This window comes from Frieseomelitta varia, unplaced genomic scaffold (assembly GCF_011392965.1).
Source record: "Frieseomelitta varia isolate USP_RPSP 00005682 unplaced genomic scaffold, Fvar_1.2 scaffold_636, whole genome shotgun sequence".
Classification (NCBI taxonomy): domain Eukaryota; kingdom Metazoa; phylum Arthropoda; class Insecta; order Hymenoptera; family Apidae; genus Frieseomelitta; species Frieseomelitta varia.
In genome coordinates this window covers 278,053-297,169 of record NW_025110408.1, presented here as the reverse complement: position 1 = coordinate 297,169, position 19,117 = coordinate 278,053, and the positions used below count along the sequence as shown (strand labels likewise).

Here is a 19,117-nt window from a genome sequence, read left to right as displayed (position 1 = left end):
TTATTCGTGTCGTTATCGACCGCGTCAGATCTCCGACCGCCCTTTCCATGTCGTGTCAGAGGTTAAACAGCATTCCCGGAGCTTCCTAGCGTGTTCGCCTTTCGGCGCTCCGCTCAAAATACACTCGGCCGATTAAGATTCCATCCGAAATCCCCCGTAAGACGCTGTTCGTTTCCCGCATTTTCTGTCACTGGCCAAGGCCGCTTTATCTCGTCCGGAAATCAGCAGTCCTCGCTTCGGACTTTGGTCAAGATGGACGATGTTGACGTTGAGATCTCCTCGTGGCTCTCTCTCTCTCTCTCTCTCTGTCACTCTCTTTCTCTACGGCCACAGCTCCAAGCGAATAATATCTGAATTCCTTACGTTGAGGCATAGCCAATCGGGCTCATCAATAATTCAGCGAGTTCGACCGACCGAGAAATTCGAAAACAAGGCGAAAACAGGCGGCCGACCGCGTCACGCTACAGGCCGTGTCACAAAATTCGTCACCTAACGATTCGTTAACGGCTTTTGTTCTTCCAAGATTCCCTCGCCTCTTTCGCTCTTTCGTCAAGTTGTTTTCGCACTTTCCACTTGTGCCTCTTCGTCGAAGGTACTCGAACCTCTGGCAAGTCGACTCCCTGCTATCGGCAGTATACACACACACACATACTCGTTAGAATGCGAAATTGAACGCCAAGCGCCTAATTCACGCCATTTCATTCTAGCGGAGTTCAAACTCCAACTTTTTACACCGACGTTTTTCTCTTTCTTTTTTTTCCTTTCGTCGGGTCTTAAATCAATTTTGGCTCAGCCTATAAGCGAAAGCAGCAGCTATCTGGGTCTCGTTCTGCCTTTGCAAATCGCACCAGACGCCGTTGCCTAACCACACGGACTATCGGCATAAGATTGAATTTCGATTTTTCTCGCTCGATCGACGACGATGATTTCACACAACGGGCGCGACGCAGCGCCGAGCATGGTAAAAACAGCAGCGGGGCTGCGTTTCGAAACGGGGTCGATCGAATTTGTCTATTCAATCTGTCTCGGTGTCTGCGAAACGTCCAGGCGGCCGCTGATACGCGTAGCGGCCAACTTCCATACATTTAAATGATAGCCGGCAGGATGCACGTTTCAATGTGTCGAATTAATTTCTTACGTTGAAATCATGTGAGTCGAGAATTTTTTGTCCCAATTTGCAACATTTTCTCAGTTTCATGTGTATTTAAATGCAACCCAGGCAACAACAAATGATAAGTTGATTGCTTCTTAACAGTTTCTATCCAGTGATATCATACGGACGAGTTTAGTAGGAAAAAAAAAAAAGCGACAAATTATTGTATGCGGTTCAGTCGCTCGTTATGGTCCGCGAACCAGTTGCCAGCGCAAGTGGTTAAAGTTAAATTCAACACGAACGTAACGCGTTTCTCTACCTCGGACAGGGAGGATTACAATTTGCAGAGAACGGACGCGATTTCACGATGAATTCTGGCATTTTCCGTAAAATTTCCTGAATGAAGTGTTTCGTGATAATAGAATCGTGGATGCAGCATTTGCGTGCATTTAGGAGAAACCGAGCACAGCAAGCGAATATCCAAATAAATTACTTGGATAATTTGATCAGGGAGGGATGTGTGAAATTTATCGTTTAACTGTTTACTGCGATAGAAGGAAATTTTTTAAAAAAAATTAAATATTATCTCAATCTGGTTATATAAAACGTTATATGGCGAATTATACTTTTCATTGTTGAGTTATTTGGTGATAAAGTAATTACACAATTCTGTTGTATTTCGTTTATGTATTGTAGGCAATAATTTTACAATGTAATTCTCGTTTATAACAAAGCGTATATTTTCTTGCTAAGCTGAAGACTGACTCCCCGACGATGCGATCTCGGCGACGTTCTGCCAATCGAATGTCGCCTGGCTTCGTGCACTAGTTCGGGTATCCTCCTCGGTTCACCCTTCGTCCGGATATCCTAGCTCGGTTTACAGGCGTCGGTTATAAACATTAGAATTGGTCCATGGTTCTTAATCTCGAGTGGCCTCTTCTACGAAATAGGCGAGGAAGTCTTCCCACGCCTAGGAACTGGCAGCCTGGTTAACATTCGCTCACAGTATTCCAAATATTTTAGAGATATTTTCTTATAATGACTTCCTGTGGGATAGGTTGATACGAATGTTTGGCGTGTAAAATGAACTGCACATAAAGGGATTCATTTTTTTATTGTTCATTCTATTAATTAGATTCTCTGTCACTTATGTACATATATAGCTAAATTATTGTGGGATGGGCCCGTAATTCTGGGAAAGGAAACTTTCCCCAGTGTCCAACAATTGCAACCAGATGTCCTAAGTGGTATACCATAAGCTGTAGAGAAGTTAGGTCTGGGACTTTGGATCGTTTTATGGCGAGTCCTTCAGGCCTAGCGTTTAAGACACTAAGGTATGGATGCGTTTGTGTGTATGTATGGATGAATGACAAATCTTTGGGCAGATGAAAGACACAGGGTGAGTATCGAGAAGTCGAAGAGAACGGAGTGTCGAGACATCAGAGGGAGCAGAGTGAGCGAGCCGTGAAAGAGAGAAGACAGTGAGTTGAGAGTTGGAGTCTAGCGAATTTAGCAATTAAGGAAATAGTGTGAAACGTCATTTATGATCTCCACTAAACAAATTTTCTTTTATTTAACCTTAAATAAACATCTATCCTTTAACAAAATTCCTACAAATTGGGATCTCAAGCCGGGATTCCTATAAATTGGGGGCTCGTCCGAGATTCCTGCATTATAAGTATAAATGTACAAAATAAATGTAATAAATACATAGCTAAATATATTAATAATTGTAATTCTGCTACATATTTATTATATTTATTTCGTATGTAATTTAGCTACATATGAATGTAAATGGCAGAGAATTTAATTGATAGACTTGAAAATAAGTAACGAATCATTTTCCAAGTTTGAGTAACAATTAACATATGTACAATTAGCAATACTTTTACTTATATCGTAACCAGAACGACTGAAATAACGTGTTTTACATATTATTAGCCCACAATCAAATATCAAATATCAGTTCCTTAATCCTTTTTCTTGAAGTTTCGCTGGCAATACGTAAAAAGAAAATGCCAAAGTATAGTTTCAGCACGTTTCTTATCAACCAGTTAATTCAAACGGAAATTGTAAAAGTTAAAAGGCGAAAGATGTACCAGCCTGGCCTGTCTGTTATTAATCGGGGCGGGTGACATTGTCGCCGGAGAAACGAGTGGAAGGTAGAGATTCCAATCCAGTTTTAACAACGCCAGCGACGGCTAATTTACTAATTCAGGCATAATTGCATTCTCAGAAGGGACAAACGAAATATATTGAGCTCTCAGATCAGCGGTGCAAGTAACGCAAATTATGTCGCGGTAATTAAGGACGATTCCACAGTGTCCGCAGTGTGAATCCTGCGTCTAGCAGCTATCGCGGCAACTGTGGTCCCTTTACGAATTTACGAATTTACACCGCGTTCCGACAAAGCGTTTCGTCCGTCTCGTCGATTACTCGCGGCACGCTTTAAAGCTTCAACGACGACGGAAGATTTATCGAAAGAGGCAAGTGGGAAACGAAGCCGATGAAAGAGAGTGTTGGAGAGTGTCGATTCCCGCGTTGATACCCGATCGAACAAACGATCTGATCACAGTCCACGGGCCGGCTCCGCTTCTCCGATCAGCCTCGTTTGCTCTCTGATGAATAAGTTAATCGGGTTAATCCATATGTGCCATTAAACGTTACGGACGCTTAATCACTTCCGCGTAGAGGGGTCAGTGCTCTTCCTCGTTCCTCGGCTCAAACGTTCCACATATACATACGTACACAGGCTGACGCTATTGTGCCGTTTAGAGATTACACGAGATGGAATACGTTTCGTAATTTCTGTCTGCGCGCGAGCGTGAGACCGGCCGCGTTAGATTGGATCTAATTTTCCAATAGACGGTATAAGCAGCGTCGTTGACGTGTACGTAATATATACGAACCGTGTCGGGCTCGAATCGAATCGAACCGAATCAAACCGAACCGAACCGAACCGAACGGAATTCACGTTCGGTTAGCACTCTCGACCTCGTCCTATCGATAGCCTGTTGATTTAAGCCCGCGTAATGTCCACGTTCGATTATCCTTCCTGCGTTCGAAGCAAACACACCGATTGCTCTTGCGGCTTGTTGTCACCGTTGCCAGACAACGTACATCGCGTTGAGAATCGAGTGTACTCGGTGACACGTTACCGCGTGTCCTCTCGAATCGATTGGCCGAGGTTACGCCAGCCAGTTCGATTCCGATTGGCGATTATCCGGTTCGAAAAATGGCGCGAAACTCTTCGGAATTCCAGTTGGGTGGCACATCAGGACGGGAGGAGTATCGATAGGACGCGCTCGCGTTTGATATCTGGGCCACGATGTCTCGTTTCCCAATGAAGTCGTTGGGAACCTGACCGATCTGGCTGACGACGATCCATCGTGATCGCTCTTCGGTTCAACGCACCGACTTGGCGACCGGCAGCAATCGGCACGGGGCGAGCAATGGCTGGTGTGTCTCGTCAACACCGGCGAACACCTTGCAACACGGTTGAATTTCGGTCTCGCGTTGAAAATTGTCGCTTCGTGTTGCGCAACCAAACGATCGGAGACACGTTGAATGAAATGATTCAATGACACTCTGGACGGCTAATTACAGTGTGTTTGATAAGAACGGGGACACCATTTCTCTGGACACACTATCAATCGAGTGCGTGACAGTATTTGAAACGTTTCTTCGATCTGTTCCGAAGTTTTTTCAGAGAAATGATTTCCACGTCTTTGATGAACAGACTGTTCCGGTTGCGTCACAGTTTCAACAGGAGAGTTTAAAGATTCTTAGAGCTTAAAGATTCGACGTTCTTTCGTAATTCCGGCGTTTGCGAATTCATCTGCGAATGCGATCTGGGATACGCAAATATCACGGGGGAGCATCTTGCCCCGCGTTCATTTGAAAATCATTAGGCTGGCCGCGAATGCGAATTATGCGCAGCGAATGCGTTCGTTTGAATTGTTGATAAAGTGACGCAAGCATGGCGAACGACGCGCTGCTGCTGCTGTGACTATCGCAGATAAGAATCTGAACCCTGTTATCGGCACTCGGTACGCGTATTTCGAGTTACAGTTCGATACGAAAATACCGCTTACACGTCCGGAATACTTTTGGCCACGATACGTCCTCGCTATTTTTAATCCCGTATTTATTTTCCCCGTTCTCTCCTCCTTTTCTCTTTCTCGTTTCTCGAGTCGTGAAGCACTCGATCTTTAAAATACTAAAGGAAAAGAAACGATTGTTAATTGGGCGACCGAAGGATTTTTGAATATATCGTAGTAAATTCTATGACGTGGACTACTCGAGTTAGAGAAAGCTTTTTGCGAAGAAGCGAACGTTATTAGTTTTTATCGGAAGAATTTTGGCAACGAAGATGAAATCATACACCTTGGAACTATGAAAAATCGTATACAGTTGGTATCGTATCTTTTTTTTTTTTTCTTTTAATAACGATGAAAAGAGAGGGCACGGATCTTCGATGACCGACAGAATGATCGGCGATCGTTTAAATTGGAGTATTGCAGCGGCGATAAGCGTAGCAGGCTACGTTTTGTGGGATATAACGCAACGTGTTGCAAAACACGAAGAGAAGGAGAGACGGCCACGGTATAGAAGCGATAGCGCGCGCATGATGATACGTAAATGTTATCGAGTCCAAAGTATTTTCGCGAGCGTAAAAATAGTTGGTGTGCATGCGGTTGACGGGTCGTCGGATGCGCAAACATAATTGTCTCTGTCGCGTGTGCTTAATCGCTTTCATACTTGCCCAATGAACGTTCGTCTAGGTCTACGATATCGCTCACTATCGATAAACAAATTCATTTGTACGATGGTGGTGTACTCAACTAACCTAAATAGAGGGCAGCGTATTTTTCGCCCTTGTGTATTCGGCCAGCTTCGGCCGCGACGTCAGTAGCCTACGTAGCTTCTTCGCGCCTCGATAAGCAGCATAACTTACATTAGAAAGAGTTTGCTTGCTCGCAAAGAGCTGCGTTCGATGTACCCGTCTGTCAAGAGCGTAAGTCGTCGCACTTTGCTATTTTTCGAGTGTACACGATGTTACGTTGTTCTTCAAATATACGAGAACGCTCGTGCAAAAGTATTCGCGCGATGGCGAAAGAGAGAAGTGGGTATCTTCTTGTTGTACGGACGACAACGACGACGAACGAGCGAGAAAAATCGCGAGCCTTCGACGAGTGCAATGAAGGCAAGTGGACGACCAGACGAGATGTTGCAGCCCGCTCGCTGCAATATGTGGGCCAGACAATAATAATTGTTCAACGTTTCCTGGTATATTATACCGCGTGTAATTGATACAGAGGAGCCGCCATTAATTCCACCAGTGTTGTTGCTTACCATCTTTAGCAGACGTTTCTCCCGGCCCCTGGCTCTGCCCGTTGCATAAATTCTCATTTGCAAGAATTGGACCTGCTGAACCGGCGTGCTCTTTCCCCGGAATCTGAGAGATTGGGTCGATCCGATTCTTTCAATGTCGATCGATCGATCGATCGATCGAACACTCGAAACGGTCGTATGACGTAGACAGCCTCGTAGCCCTTTCACTCGTCGGAGAACGTGACTACCCTTGCTGCAGATATCACGTATATCGAATCTTGTAGAAGGTATCAAGGTCACGTTATCCTGACGAAGGTCAATCTCCATTCGCCACGGAATGCAGATCGCAGCCCTTTCATTTATGTTAATAGGATTCACGTGCTAGGCTACCATTAAAAGCGTGGCCCGCCTTCCCCGCGCGGGAATATTCGGAATATTTTTCTGATTTGAATTGTATCGTAATTGGCGACGATTGCACGCGGTCTCGCGAGATCATTGAGGGATACGCAAGCAACGAGATTATCGATGTGGAAAATTTGAATGATACTCAATCGGAGTGCAATTGATTTGAATTTTTCAAATGAATCTCGCGCAGGATAATGGAAAAGCGATGTAGATTTAATAATTAGAAATTTGTGTTAATAATATTTTTCGTGCTTTAGTGTGTTTCGTGAAGGAATATGTATGCGCTGCTTATTGCTAGATACAAATAGATATTATATTATTAGAATATTTACTTACTTACATTTATTGGAAATGAAACAAATTTTATTATAAATAATAGAATAATTTTATAATATTTATAATAAATATAACAGAGGTTTATATAATGAAATAACTAAAAGAAAGAGCAGTGAAAGAGAAGCATTTAATTTGACAGACAAAACGATCGAAGGAATATTTCATGGAATGATTTGCCAACTAATGATATTAATAATTGTAAAAATTGTAAATTACAATTTTTCGTTGAATATACACCAAATTTATGACGTATAAAAAATGTCGCAGGTGATACTTCAGCCAAGTTTAAAAAAGTTTAAAGTTTAAAGTTATAATAATTTTAGTGTTCTCTAATCTTAATTTTAAACTAAATAACGAAGTTCAAAGTGTCGTGAATCCTGCATTCCAACGATATACTGCTTGAAAGTTGAGTTGTGATTAATATCATTAATTAATATCTGATGTTAAAGGATGTATTTGCAACTTTCGCTTAAGATAAATCATTTCATCTACGTTTGTATTAAATGAGAAAGTTGCATTGAAATTCAAGATATAATAGGAATGTAATGTCAAGCACTGAAAATCATTTTTCTAAAAGATAACACACTTTATATATTCGGCTATATATTGCGTTATATCATGCCGATCTTTGAATGTCTTATCTCCGGCAATTCGTGTCGCGCACGTTAATATGTTAATTTTTTTCGTCAATCATCCCAATATACTTAATCTCCCTTACTATTTAATCTCCCTGCAATAAATTTTATTCCTATCTTACCTTAGTAACCAATACCTCTTCGCATCATTATACCGTTTCAAATACATAATACAATAATAGTAGCGGAGGTCGTCTAAATCGGTAAATGACTCTTTGCCATTTCTCATACATAATTCACAATCACGCACAATACAAAAAAAGTATAGAGTGTGCTATCTTTTTGGAATGACGTGCCACGCACGTCGAGAATTTCTTGTCCCAAAATTGCAATATTTGCTCAGTTCTAAGTATACGTAAATATAACCCAGGCAAAATAACGAATGATAAATTTATTACCTCTCAATAATTTCTATCCAGTGATATATCATAACGACGAGTTTCAAAAAGAAAGCGACGAATTGTTGTGTACGGTTTTGGTCGCTCGTTATGGTCCGCAATCAGTTGCCGGCGCAAGTGGTTAAATTGACAAAGCAGCGAGAAGTGAAAAAAAAAAAAAAAAATATGCACGAAAATTGAAGCAAGGGATGGTCGTCAGTAGGGAAAAATCGGTTGCAGCGAAAGTTGCCGTCGTCCAACTGGATGTGTCTGTCGGACTGTAGTAGGACTTAGGATCCACGATCCGGCGTATTCCGTTCCTCGGTCTATAGAAGATTCTGTCGACGGTGTTCGTATAACGGTACCCGTCGGGTTCTCGCACGTCGTCTCGTCTCGTCTCGTCCCGTCCCGTCCCGTCCCGTCCCGTCCCGTCCCGTGTCGTGTCGTGTCGTGTCGTGTCGTGTCGTGTCGCGTCGCGTCGCGTCGCGACGCATACCTGCTGCCGGGCGTTGAATCGAGCCGGAGCCTCGCCGTGTCGAGCCCAGAAACGTGTATATGTTACGCGTCGTGTGTTACGTCGACGCATGTTGCCGGCGTTACGTGCGCCGGGATGCGCGTACACATACATGTACGAACGCATTTTGCCGCGGCGAGACGAGCTGAATGCCAATCGGCACGCGAACCATCGCGCTTGGATCCGCAGGAGGAACGAAAGAGAGGGACAGAGAGAGAGAGAGAGAGAGAGAGAGAGAGAGAGAGAGAGAGAGAGAGAGAGAGAGAGAGAGAGAGAGCGGAGTGAAAGCGGGAGGGGAACAGAGATAAAAAGAGGCTCGCGATGTTGTGCACGTTTTGTTGCGAATATTTCGACTCGGTTCGAGCACCAACCGAGTGTGTGTTATCATTTGTCGTTGTTGTCGTTTTCATCGACGGTAGTCTTTGAATGAAAAACGAATTTTCTTCTTTTTTTTTTTTTTTTTGTTAATAATTATTTCAACGGTAAATTTATTACCAATAGATAGCGTAGTAAAACGATGAAATGAAATCGGTTGCGTTTGGAGAGCATTCTTCGTGGTCCTGCTCCTCTCGCACGGTGGAATCGGCGCGCATGCCCGAAAGAATTCTCCGCGGACCGAAAACTCCGATCCGCGTGGCTTATAATGAGACCATTCATGCCTCGAAGCGCGTGATGTGTTCGTTTGCAAGGAACTCGCCGCGGATGCTGCAGAGCGAGGGATCATTTACGATCGTCACGGTGTAGGGAAGGAGCAAAAGTCTCTCTCTCTCTCTCTCTCTCTCGGGTGAAAGAAAGAACACGCCCGCTTCGCAGCATTTTTTCCCTGCTCGATTTTCCAGTTCCTCGCGGGGAACGGAACATCCCGATGCAATTTCAAGCAGTCGCGAACGCCATAACGGGTGTATACTTTGTTTCGCGTGTTATCCGAGTGTTGGCCGATTGAAACGACGCGTTCGAGTGTCTCGATAGATCGAGCCAGCATGTATCGGAAAGATAATGTATTTGAAGCGGGGATCGCGCTCACCTCGATTTCAAATCATGTTGTACGCAACGCGTTTCTATTCGTCGAGGGGAGTGCACGGTGGAAGTAGCAGTTTCATTCGAGCATGATAAAAGTACCGGTACAATATCCGTTTAGATAGCGATCGAAGTAAATCGCCGGTCTTAATTGTACGACGATTAAAACCGCATAGCCGTATGATCGATCAAGGTTTCGAGAAAACGGCCAACGATTGACATTTAATACAGTTACTCGAAATCCAAAGAATTCCCGCGGTTCTCGATAGTCGAAACTCTCGAGAGAAGGTACAAACGTTAGGATAAATTGAAGAATTATTTGCAACGTGAATGAGGGGAACGTTTGATTCGTGCGTAGCTCGAGTATTCGGTGCGAGAAGCTTCACGAACGCTCGGTGATCGGCTTTTGTTCTTAACGGTGTAAGCGCGATCGATCGATAATTCTGAAACGACGCGAAATATCCAAATCTAAAGAATCCATTGAAAAAAATATCGTTTTTCTTTTGTTGCACGTTTGAGTTTAATTTCGCGTCAACTGATAGATTATCAGCGACAACTTGATGCGAAGTTATCAATGAGAAAGAAATCACTGTCGTAGTGGGTGGTAAACTAATTTGAATTCAAGATAATTAACGGGAGTTTTTTCCTCGTCTAAGTGATGGTTCCAATTTAACAAATGGTTACTTATTACGGAAACTGTTGTGCTTCGTGCAGTGTAGGATTAAATGTTCTATTGAAATTTGCAACGTCGCACCTTCTACGAGGATCTAGATCCTTTGAGAAAACGTAAGAGTGACCAATTCTAATCCTTCAGACGATCACTTGGCCAATTATCGATGGAATGGCGGTTTCTGAACTTTGTACGGTTCTCGTTTTCACCAGTATTTTCAACGCACGGAGAAGCCTTCTGTTTCTGTTCTCCTTCTCGTTGTGACGGTAATCTTCTTCCGCTTCGTTAATTAAATCATCCGTGTATAATCTGCCGTTTTCGATCGCAGTTTCTAGATTTAAAGCATCTCATTATACGATTTGAAAATATCTCATTACACTATCGTCAGCGGTATTATATAGTCGGTGAAAAGAAAAAGTACATTAAAATTTATACAATAGCGTTGATCCCAGTTCCCGAAACAAGAAATTCCTCAAGCAGGGTAAAATCAACGCTTTTCAAGTTGCGAATGTTTCGAGAATTGAAAAAAAAAATCAGTTTCCAACTCCGCCTCGATACCATACGATTCAACGATGCTGCACAACTGCTCCACTTGTCAAATGACCGCTCTCGTGACACTATCGAATTATCGAATCTATCCAACTGATTAGCTTTCAGATCTCTATCCCGTCGTAATCACCTACGTTACACGAGTGCTTCTGATAAAATTAAATCCATTGCAGTGGTGGAAACACGATCGTACACGTACCTGTTTGTTTTGATCCTGGTGGTTTAATCGCGGTCGTGGAATTTCTAATTAATAATTAACGGCAGTGTTAAAAATTCCAATTAGTTTTCGAGTGTACGATCCGGCCGCTCTCGGAAACCGCGCGAGGATCCAGTTCTCCGCGAAAACGAGCGTTTATCGATACCCGTTGAGGACGGGTCGGGCGTAATCTTAATTAATTTCAACTTATTTCACCGACGCGGGGAAAGAGCCGCTCGTTACGGCGGATGTTACGTAACCGGCGCGGCAGTGGAATCCAAACTCGAATTTACGCGGAAATCGGCGCGGTTCTTGCGGTCTGAAAAATACCGCAAAGGACGATATCGGTGATTACGAGTCGGAACAGGCCAGTTTGGGAACGCGAAACGCGAAATTGAATTCCATTCCCGTACTATCGGAAGTAATTTGATCCGAAGTGCCTAGGAAGTCGCCTGGCATTTTCCCTTCCTGCACTTTCTATCAGAACTTTGTGCGCAACAATGCGCACAATAGAAACTACACAGCCGCTGACGTTCTGCTTTTCGATTCGATTTTCAGAAACAACGAACGAAAATCGAGGCACGATCCCCAGTGGGAGTCACTTTCATCCGCCGCAAATTCGAGGAATTCCCGTACGTTCGACGATCATCGCCATCATGCACGCGCAGATGCATCGAAGATTCACGGGTAAGTGTTTGAATAATTTTGCCGCACGGCGATGAGCGCGAACAGCGAGCGATTACGCGAACTTCAATCAGCGTTAACGCTATGATGCTGTGATCGGCATTATACGACCACACGGCACTTTCACTCGAATTCTCGGCTTTTTTCGCGGCTGGTTTCTGTGTACGATACGGGAAAGAGAAAGAGAAAGAGAGAAAGAGAAAGAGAGAGAGAGAGAGAGAGACTGGTCGAGTATCGTTGCGTTAAAACACTCGGGCACCGATACGTTTCCACGGGGCAAAACAGTTAAGGAGGCCGCGGCAAAAACGCAGCGGCGTTGGCAGCCATTGAAAAAGAGGGAGGGAGGGAGGGGGGGGGCAGGATCGAGCGAAGCGATCGAGCAGCTGCCAGGAATTCGGATCCCGATCGTCCGAAGGGCCCGCGTAAACGCGCATCAGGGACTCATTCCCTCGTCCGAGATTCGTCTGGAACGCAGAAAGAGGGGTGGGTAAGTAGGGTGAGAACGATGATCGCGGAGGGGATGGGTGGCCGTGTGGAACAGCAGTCTGGCCAGTTGATTACGATGCCGAAACGAGTGGCGGGCCATCTCTCCAACCAGTTTCGGACAGTGTCTTCGGGTTGAACGAGGCAGCCAGGGCCCTGTGTAGTTCGGTGGAGAGACGTCAAGCTCTTCTCCTTTGGCCAGTTGGTTGTGTTCTTCGTCCGACGAGGATCGACAGAATCACGGTGGTATGGGGTGGAGCGGGGAGGGGAGAGAGAAAGGTAAGAAAGGAGGAAAGAAGGAAAGAAAGCGTCGATGAAGAGGAGACTTGCTTGTTAGAGAGAAAGAGAGTGAGAGAAGCAAGGAACAGCAGTAGCAGCAAGCAGCAGCAAGCAGCACACAAGAGACGAAGGAGGCGACAGCCGAGCTTAAGTTTCGGTTTCGTTCGTTTCGCGCCTGCTCCGCGTTGAACGGGAGCCGAGAGAGTGAGTGCCGTGGAGAGAGAGAGAGAGAAAGAGAGAGCGAATCAGTATATGAGAAAGCGAGAAGATCGGAGCAAGAGAGGGAGAGAGAAAGAGAGAGGGAATGAGACGAAGCAAGTTGAAAGAAGGAGAAAGTCGGAAAGATAGGGAAAAAGGATAGGAAGGAGAGAGAGAGGGAAGAGCGACTGGCGGCGGTGGCGGCGGCGTCGGAGGCGGCGGAAGGGTGAAGAGAAGCCGAGTGTAACGCGCGAGTAAAAGACAGAACGCGGCAGCCAGGGGGTGGAGAGAGAGAGAGAGAGCCAGAGAGAGAGAGAGAGAGAGAGAGAGAAAGAGAGAGAGAGGAGAGTGAGAGAGAGAGGTAGGGAGGCGGCAACCGAGGCGAACAGACTTCACCGGCGCTCTGCTCCCAATAACGACTCTCGCCCTCGGTCAGTCGCGCGCGAACCGCGGAGCCGCGAGCATCTCTCCGTTTTTCTCTCGTTCTGCTCTCGGGCAGGTTACCTGCGTTTCGAGCCAGCGCATGCACGTGCGAACCCGGGGGGACGCGAGAGCACAAGGGAGCGAGAGGGCAAAGTGGAACGAATGTACACACAAGAGGTTGACCCGCGTCCGGTCACCGATCGAAACTAAACGAACCGCGCCGCTCGAGGATTCACGATCGAAATAACCCGAGACACCGAGGCGACAGGTGAATCGGTTCGAGTCGAGCCTCGATCGCTATTGTCCGTGCGTTCGTCCGCTGTTCAGAGAGACATGTCGGTACTCACGGGGAATCGGAGTTAGCAGGCAAAAGACATTCTCACAGTAAGCGAAGACGGAAACACAGCGAAAGGACGGAAGATGAAAGAGTCTGTTTGCGAGTGTTCGGCCAGCTAGGACACTCTGGCAGGCTTCACTAAGATTCTCGAGGGAGGATCGGTGGTGGATTGATGACCCCGGTCGAATCGGGCAAATTGGGGACAAGGTGAGAAAAGGGACAGAGTCAGAGACCACGAGGGCTAGACTTAGAGGGGAGGAGAAACGAGTCCGCATTCGGGGTTATCTGACGGTGGAATAGCCGCGATATCGACGTGGTAATCGCGTCGCGAGTGGTGTTGGCTGCATCCGGAGATACACGCAGCTGGTGACCGAGTGAGAGAAGAGCGGAAAGCGGTCGCACAAAGTGACAAGCGGCGAGCGCATGGTATATAAAAGTGCGAATTGGTGAAGAGCGCGCGCGCGCGCACGCACGCGAGACCGAGCGAGTTACCGGGCGGTTCGAGGCTGCGAGTGGCGCGCGGACCAAGAAGAAGAAGAAGAAGAAGAGGAGGAGGAGGAGGAGGAGGAGGAGGAGGAGGAGGAGGAGAAGGAAAAGGAGAAGGAGAAGAAGAAGAGGGAGAGAGGTGGCCAGGGAGAGGAGCACACACCATAGAGGACAACGCTGTTGCTATTTTCGAGACCGCCAAATATCTCGGTGCTGCTCTCGGTGCTGCTGCTGTCTGCGTTGGCCCTGCCACGTTCTTTCTTCGGCTCCGTTCACGTTCCTCCAAAGCGCAGCGATTCTGCGCCGATGACGCATGGCCCTGACCAAACAGGGGGACAGAGAGAGAGAAAGAGAGCGAAAGAGCGTGAAAGAGAGGAGGCCGCACGAGAAGAGCGAGAGACGGAGCGAGAGAGCGGCGCGTATGACAGGTACGTTTCGACTTTTTACCTTTTTGCAAAAGCTCGCCGCGATCTCTTGACCTACGACGTATCTGTGCCGTGACCGTGAACGCTGACACACGTCTCTACGTGGACGCGTAAGTTTACTCGTGGCCGTTCCGCTGGCACACGTCGTCCCTTTGCGATAAACGCTGCGTTGCTTCGTACCCCCTCCACTCTGCCATTAGGGGTGCCATTAGGGCTTAGATTTCACGGGACAGGGACCATCTGTTAGCTGCTCTCGGATAATTATCGTATCTGGTAGACTTTCCAGAATTTCCCAGTTACAACAGGTTCGCCTTTACCCCGAGACAATTGCGTCTATTTTGGAGTCGATCAAGTGTTTCTCAGAATGGCAACGTGTTTGATCAAGTGTTTCTCGTTTTTCTGTGTTTCTCTCTCTTTTTCTCGTCTTCGTTCCGAAGAACTGAAGATTGCTCGGTGAGGGATATGGGATTCGTGCAATAAAAAGATCGAGACGGGGCGTACACGTGCCAGAGTGAGGAGATAAATATTGGCGTCCGTGAGCTAGTTTGCGCAGCGTTCGCGTTGTTTTCAAAAACACGTTGTTGCAAAAGACACGTTCGAACATGTTTTCCTATCCTGCAACAAACGTTCGGTTTTGCCGATGTTTTATTTGCCTGGCAAATCACGACACGAGATTCACCGTTTCGCAAAAACGCGAAGATTTCCTCACGGTTTTTTCTTCGTTCCGCCGGGGGAAATCACGATTACGACACCCCTCCCGGTGCATTATCTCAAAAGTAACTTTTGTTCACCTTCGATTTCTTCGCAGTCCGCTATTGCTAATAACGCCTCGCGAAAACGGCGAGAATCCTTGACAAAATGGATATACCGAAGAAAACGCGGTCGAAATTTATTTCGAAACTCGGTCACCGACGTTCTCGCCGATCGATAAGACGTTTCAACTTGCAATGCTTGGAATTTTCTTACGCGTTCGCACGTAAAAAGAAAAAAGCAAAAAAAAAAAAAAAAAAAAATAAACGAGCTACGTCTGATTTCGAAGCGATCGGCAACTTTCGATCACTCTGAGCAATTCGCGCGGAGAACGTTCGTACACGAACGGCTCGAAATTCGTCGAACACGCGTTGGACTCGTTGGACGATCGAGTTGATTTCTCTCGATTTGACCGCCTTCTCTCTCTCTCTCTCTTTCTCTCTCTCCACTTTTTCGATAAAGCGTAAAGTTATAAAGGAGCTGGGGAGACGAGAGCGGGATGAAATGCGAGATTACGCGCGCGGTAAAAAGCTTTGAGATGGCGGCCAAAGGGAACCCAGAGGGATTCGAGCGCAAAGATGACGTTCTTTTACGGAGGGAAAAAGGCTGGACTCGTTCGACGCGATACGACGGAGATTAGTCTGCTTCTCCACTCACAGGCCGGGCTCGTCGTAATATTTATGTAATACGTGACATGCAAATGAACACATTGTTTGCGTGCTTGTCAGTGATAAGATACAAAGCGAGGTTTCCTTTAGTTTCTACATTATTTTGGTAACGTGCATTTTTAAATGTTTTCAACACGGTCTGCCGCAGCGAGCGAGTAATTTGTTTGCCCTACAATTGCAAACAAATTATGGTTAATTAAAGAGGCCTCGACCTAACAGAAAAAAACTTTAAAAGTCGAGGCCTCAACTCGAAAGTAGCTTGAAGTTTTTGAACTTCGATTTCAGCTACGGTTTCTCTCGAATTTTCGTTCAAGTGAAAGTTGTTTAATGTCTTTCATTAGATACGACGAGCAGTTGACGATCATCTGACCCTTAAACGCATAAATACAATTTATCGCGTGTACTTGTATTATCTCTCTTACGTGCAAAACTGATTGAATTATAAAAATAAAAATTATATACGAAACGTTGAGAGAGAAAGTGGATTAGGTCATTTCTTTTCTTTCTAGTATAAGTTTAAAGTACCGATTTATTCGAACGAAAGTGAAGGGATTCATTTTTTCCAAGACAAACTGAAACAACAGAACAAAATGAGTTCTTTCGTTGAATATTTTACGTTTGCATGTGTGTTTCGAACAGTTTTATGTTTGCGTATTTTTATCTTCATATTTTAAACGACACACATTTCACATTTTATACGGCAAATGTACGCACGTTTCATATTTTACTCAGTTTAGTTCGCCGTTCGCCGAAAGTTCCACTTTTGCTTTCAGTGCCCACAAAAGTCCAACCACGTGTGTGTGTAGTTAGGATCAGTTGAAAATCATTTTTCCATCCTTTCACGTTAATCGAGAAATTAATCAAATTTCGAAAAAGTTCGAAAATTAATCAAATTTCAAACTCTATTGTATTTGGGGAAAAAAAGTCGTACGTCCGAGCGTTAGGTATTCGTCAGCAGAAATTAAGCAAGACAAACCCCGCGAGAAAGAAGAGGGTCCTCCATGAAACAGATCACGCTTCTCATCAATGATGCATCCCGTGCAACAGGTGAGAAAGTGCATGCGTGAAATTTGCCACCGTCTACCGCCAGTCTTTCCACTTTCGCGTGCTAGCGTATCTGAGTCACGTTCTTCGCTGCGAGTTGCTCTTCGTGGTTTGTCGCCACTACGTTCGCTGTCAACCGGCGGCAGAAGATCGAGTACCGTTAGCTATCTGTTACATTCATCGCGTGAATCTGAAATTCGCGATGAGTCGATGGATAGTCGTTCGTTTCCCTTCGTTCGTACGTTCGTCGTCGTGCGATTATCAATCATCGGGTGGATAATCGGGCGAAAATGAAAAAATTACGCTCTCCTTGCAATCTCGGACGATCGTACGCGCGTACAACAGTGTTTAGAAAGGACGGGATTATACCGTGCCCGCAGGTATAACGGAGGAAAGGGAAATCCAACTTTCTGGTATTTTCCTTCTTCCATTAGGGTTTGTTGTTTCTTCAGTCAAGTCCCTCGTCACTCTCTCGCTCGACGATTCTACGATCTTTTCCTCCTTCGAGAAGTTGTTTTCTTTCTCCTTTGAAAATCTTTTATTTTTTTTTCTGTCTGTCTGTCTGTCTGTCTCTCTCTCTCTCTCTCTCTCTCCTTTCGTTTTCTGGCAGATAACAGGTCCAATCGACGCGTCAAACTGTCTTCATTTATACGTGGAAACACTTTTTCTTTTTTTACCAATTGGTTGATCCGGGCGGCGCGTTTTTGTCGTAGGCGCGTACCAGAGGAAAAGCGATTACGGAGTTACAAAAATCGAGAAGCAGAGTTGCGCAGAATGTGTGTGTGTGTGTATGTATGTGTATGTGTTTCATAAGTTTCGCAGCTGGGAAACCGGAGATGAGTCTGGCCGATTCCACGCGATCATTGATCGTTAACTTTTTTTGACTGTCGATGATCAAAGCTGAACGACGCGGTGGCCGCACGTAAATCGACTTTAAATCGCAATAAACCGCGCAAAAACTGCGCGGCGGATTTGCCTCGCGCGCGTTCACTTTCGACCGTAAAAAAACCAGAAAAACCGATCCTCCCTGTCCCACTTTGGCAAGCCTTCCGCGTACGCTCCGTCCTTTTCTCTTTTACTTTTGTTTCTCTGCGTCCCCTTCTCCCTCCCCTCCTTGTTTATTTATTTACGAATTCCTTTACTTTCCATTGCAACAGTGCAACGTGTTGCAAGTTGCAGTTGCGAGCTCGTGTCTCGTGTGTCACGTGTACCAACGGTGTTCTGACAGTTGCGTATTTCCCTTGATCTTGAAACGCAAGGATGCTCCTGCAAAGGTCTGTAGAACAAATCTGTTTCTCCGTCACCGCGTGTACACTAGTTAGTCGAGACGGTAGAAAAAGTCACGTTTTTACGTGCAAGACAAATGTCTCGATCGTTTCGAATCCGCCGAAAAGACCGCGAGGTTCAGGTCTTGGCTCTTTTCCTTTTGATATGTTTCGAGTCACGATTTCGATAACAGCTACGATACGATGTAAATTCACTCGAAAGATGAAATGCATGGAGAATTTCAGATATTTTAACGTTTCTGAGATCATTTCATGTTTTAAACAATGAAAGAGTACTGATTGTATGAATGGTTCTTTTAACATTGGAACCATCGATGAAGTATGAAAATTGTATCCAGGGAATAGAGAAAAAGTCGATAACGAACGCAAGCGTTTGGATTAAATGACGAAATGTTGTATCTCTCGAATTTTTGTATTCATTTATTGGTATTTAAAGTTCGATGAAACGTTGAGAAAGAATCGCAAAGCAAATTTCAAGGGGTTGTTGTAAAGAGATTTTCAATTTTCAAGATCACTGCCAATTTTCATGAATTCTATCAATTTTAAAGCGTGTGCCAAAATTTTAATAAAGGGGTTCTTAGCTGAGAGTTATGTGGCACTTTTGTCCTACGTTTTGAGTTGAAAACAAGAGTGAATCTTGATTGACAAATTAATCGGGGGTGTAGTGAAAATTCGTGTAACATTTTGTAACAAATTCAGAAGAATGGAACGTATCTTTGTTGCAAAGAAATGATGGAAAAATAGTAATTAATAGCAAAACTTAATACATGTATGTACGTTTCTTTCAGTAGTAAATTAATTCTAAAGTAATCTCTTTTTTTTATTAACATAAAACAAAATGTACACGTATTCTTGAAACTTACTATTTCTACACAATAAATCTTCGTCTTTTCTATTTTTTGGACTTAGACCGCTGCTCGTCGATTAA

The 19,117-nt window shown here is 45.0% G+C and overlaps 1 protein-coding gene across 3 annotated transcripts in view; it reads left to right on the top strand.

The window, feature by feature from the left end:
* Positions 1-19,117, top strand: part of LOC122534740 (solute carrier organic anion transporter family member 74D) — a 121,712-nt gene that overhangs the window by 29,001 nt on the left and 73,594 nt on the right. Inside the window, exons 1-2 of one of the 3 annotated variants that reach the window (XM_043665666.1) lie at positions 8,908-8,975; positions 14,156-14,444. The gene's annotated coding sequence lies outside the window, so the exon portion shown is untranslated. Of the gene's footprint in view, positions 1-8,907; positions 8,976-11,684; positions 11,814-12,973; positions 14,445-19,117 lie in introns of those variants that run through there. The other 2 variants (XM_043665667.1, XM_043665668.1) reach the window with 2 other exon arrangements.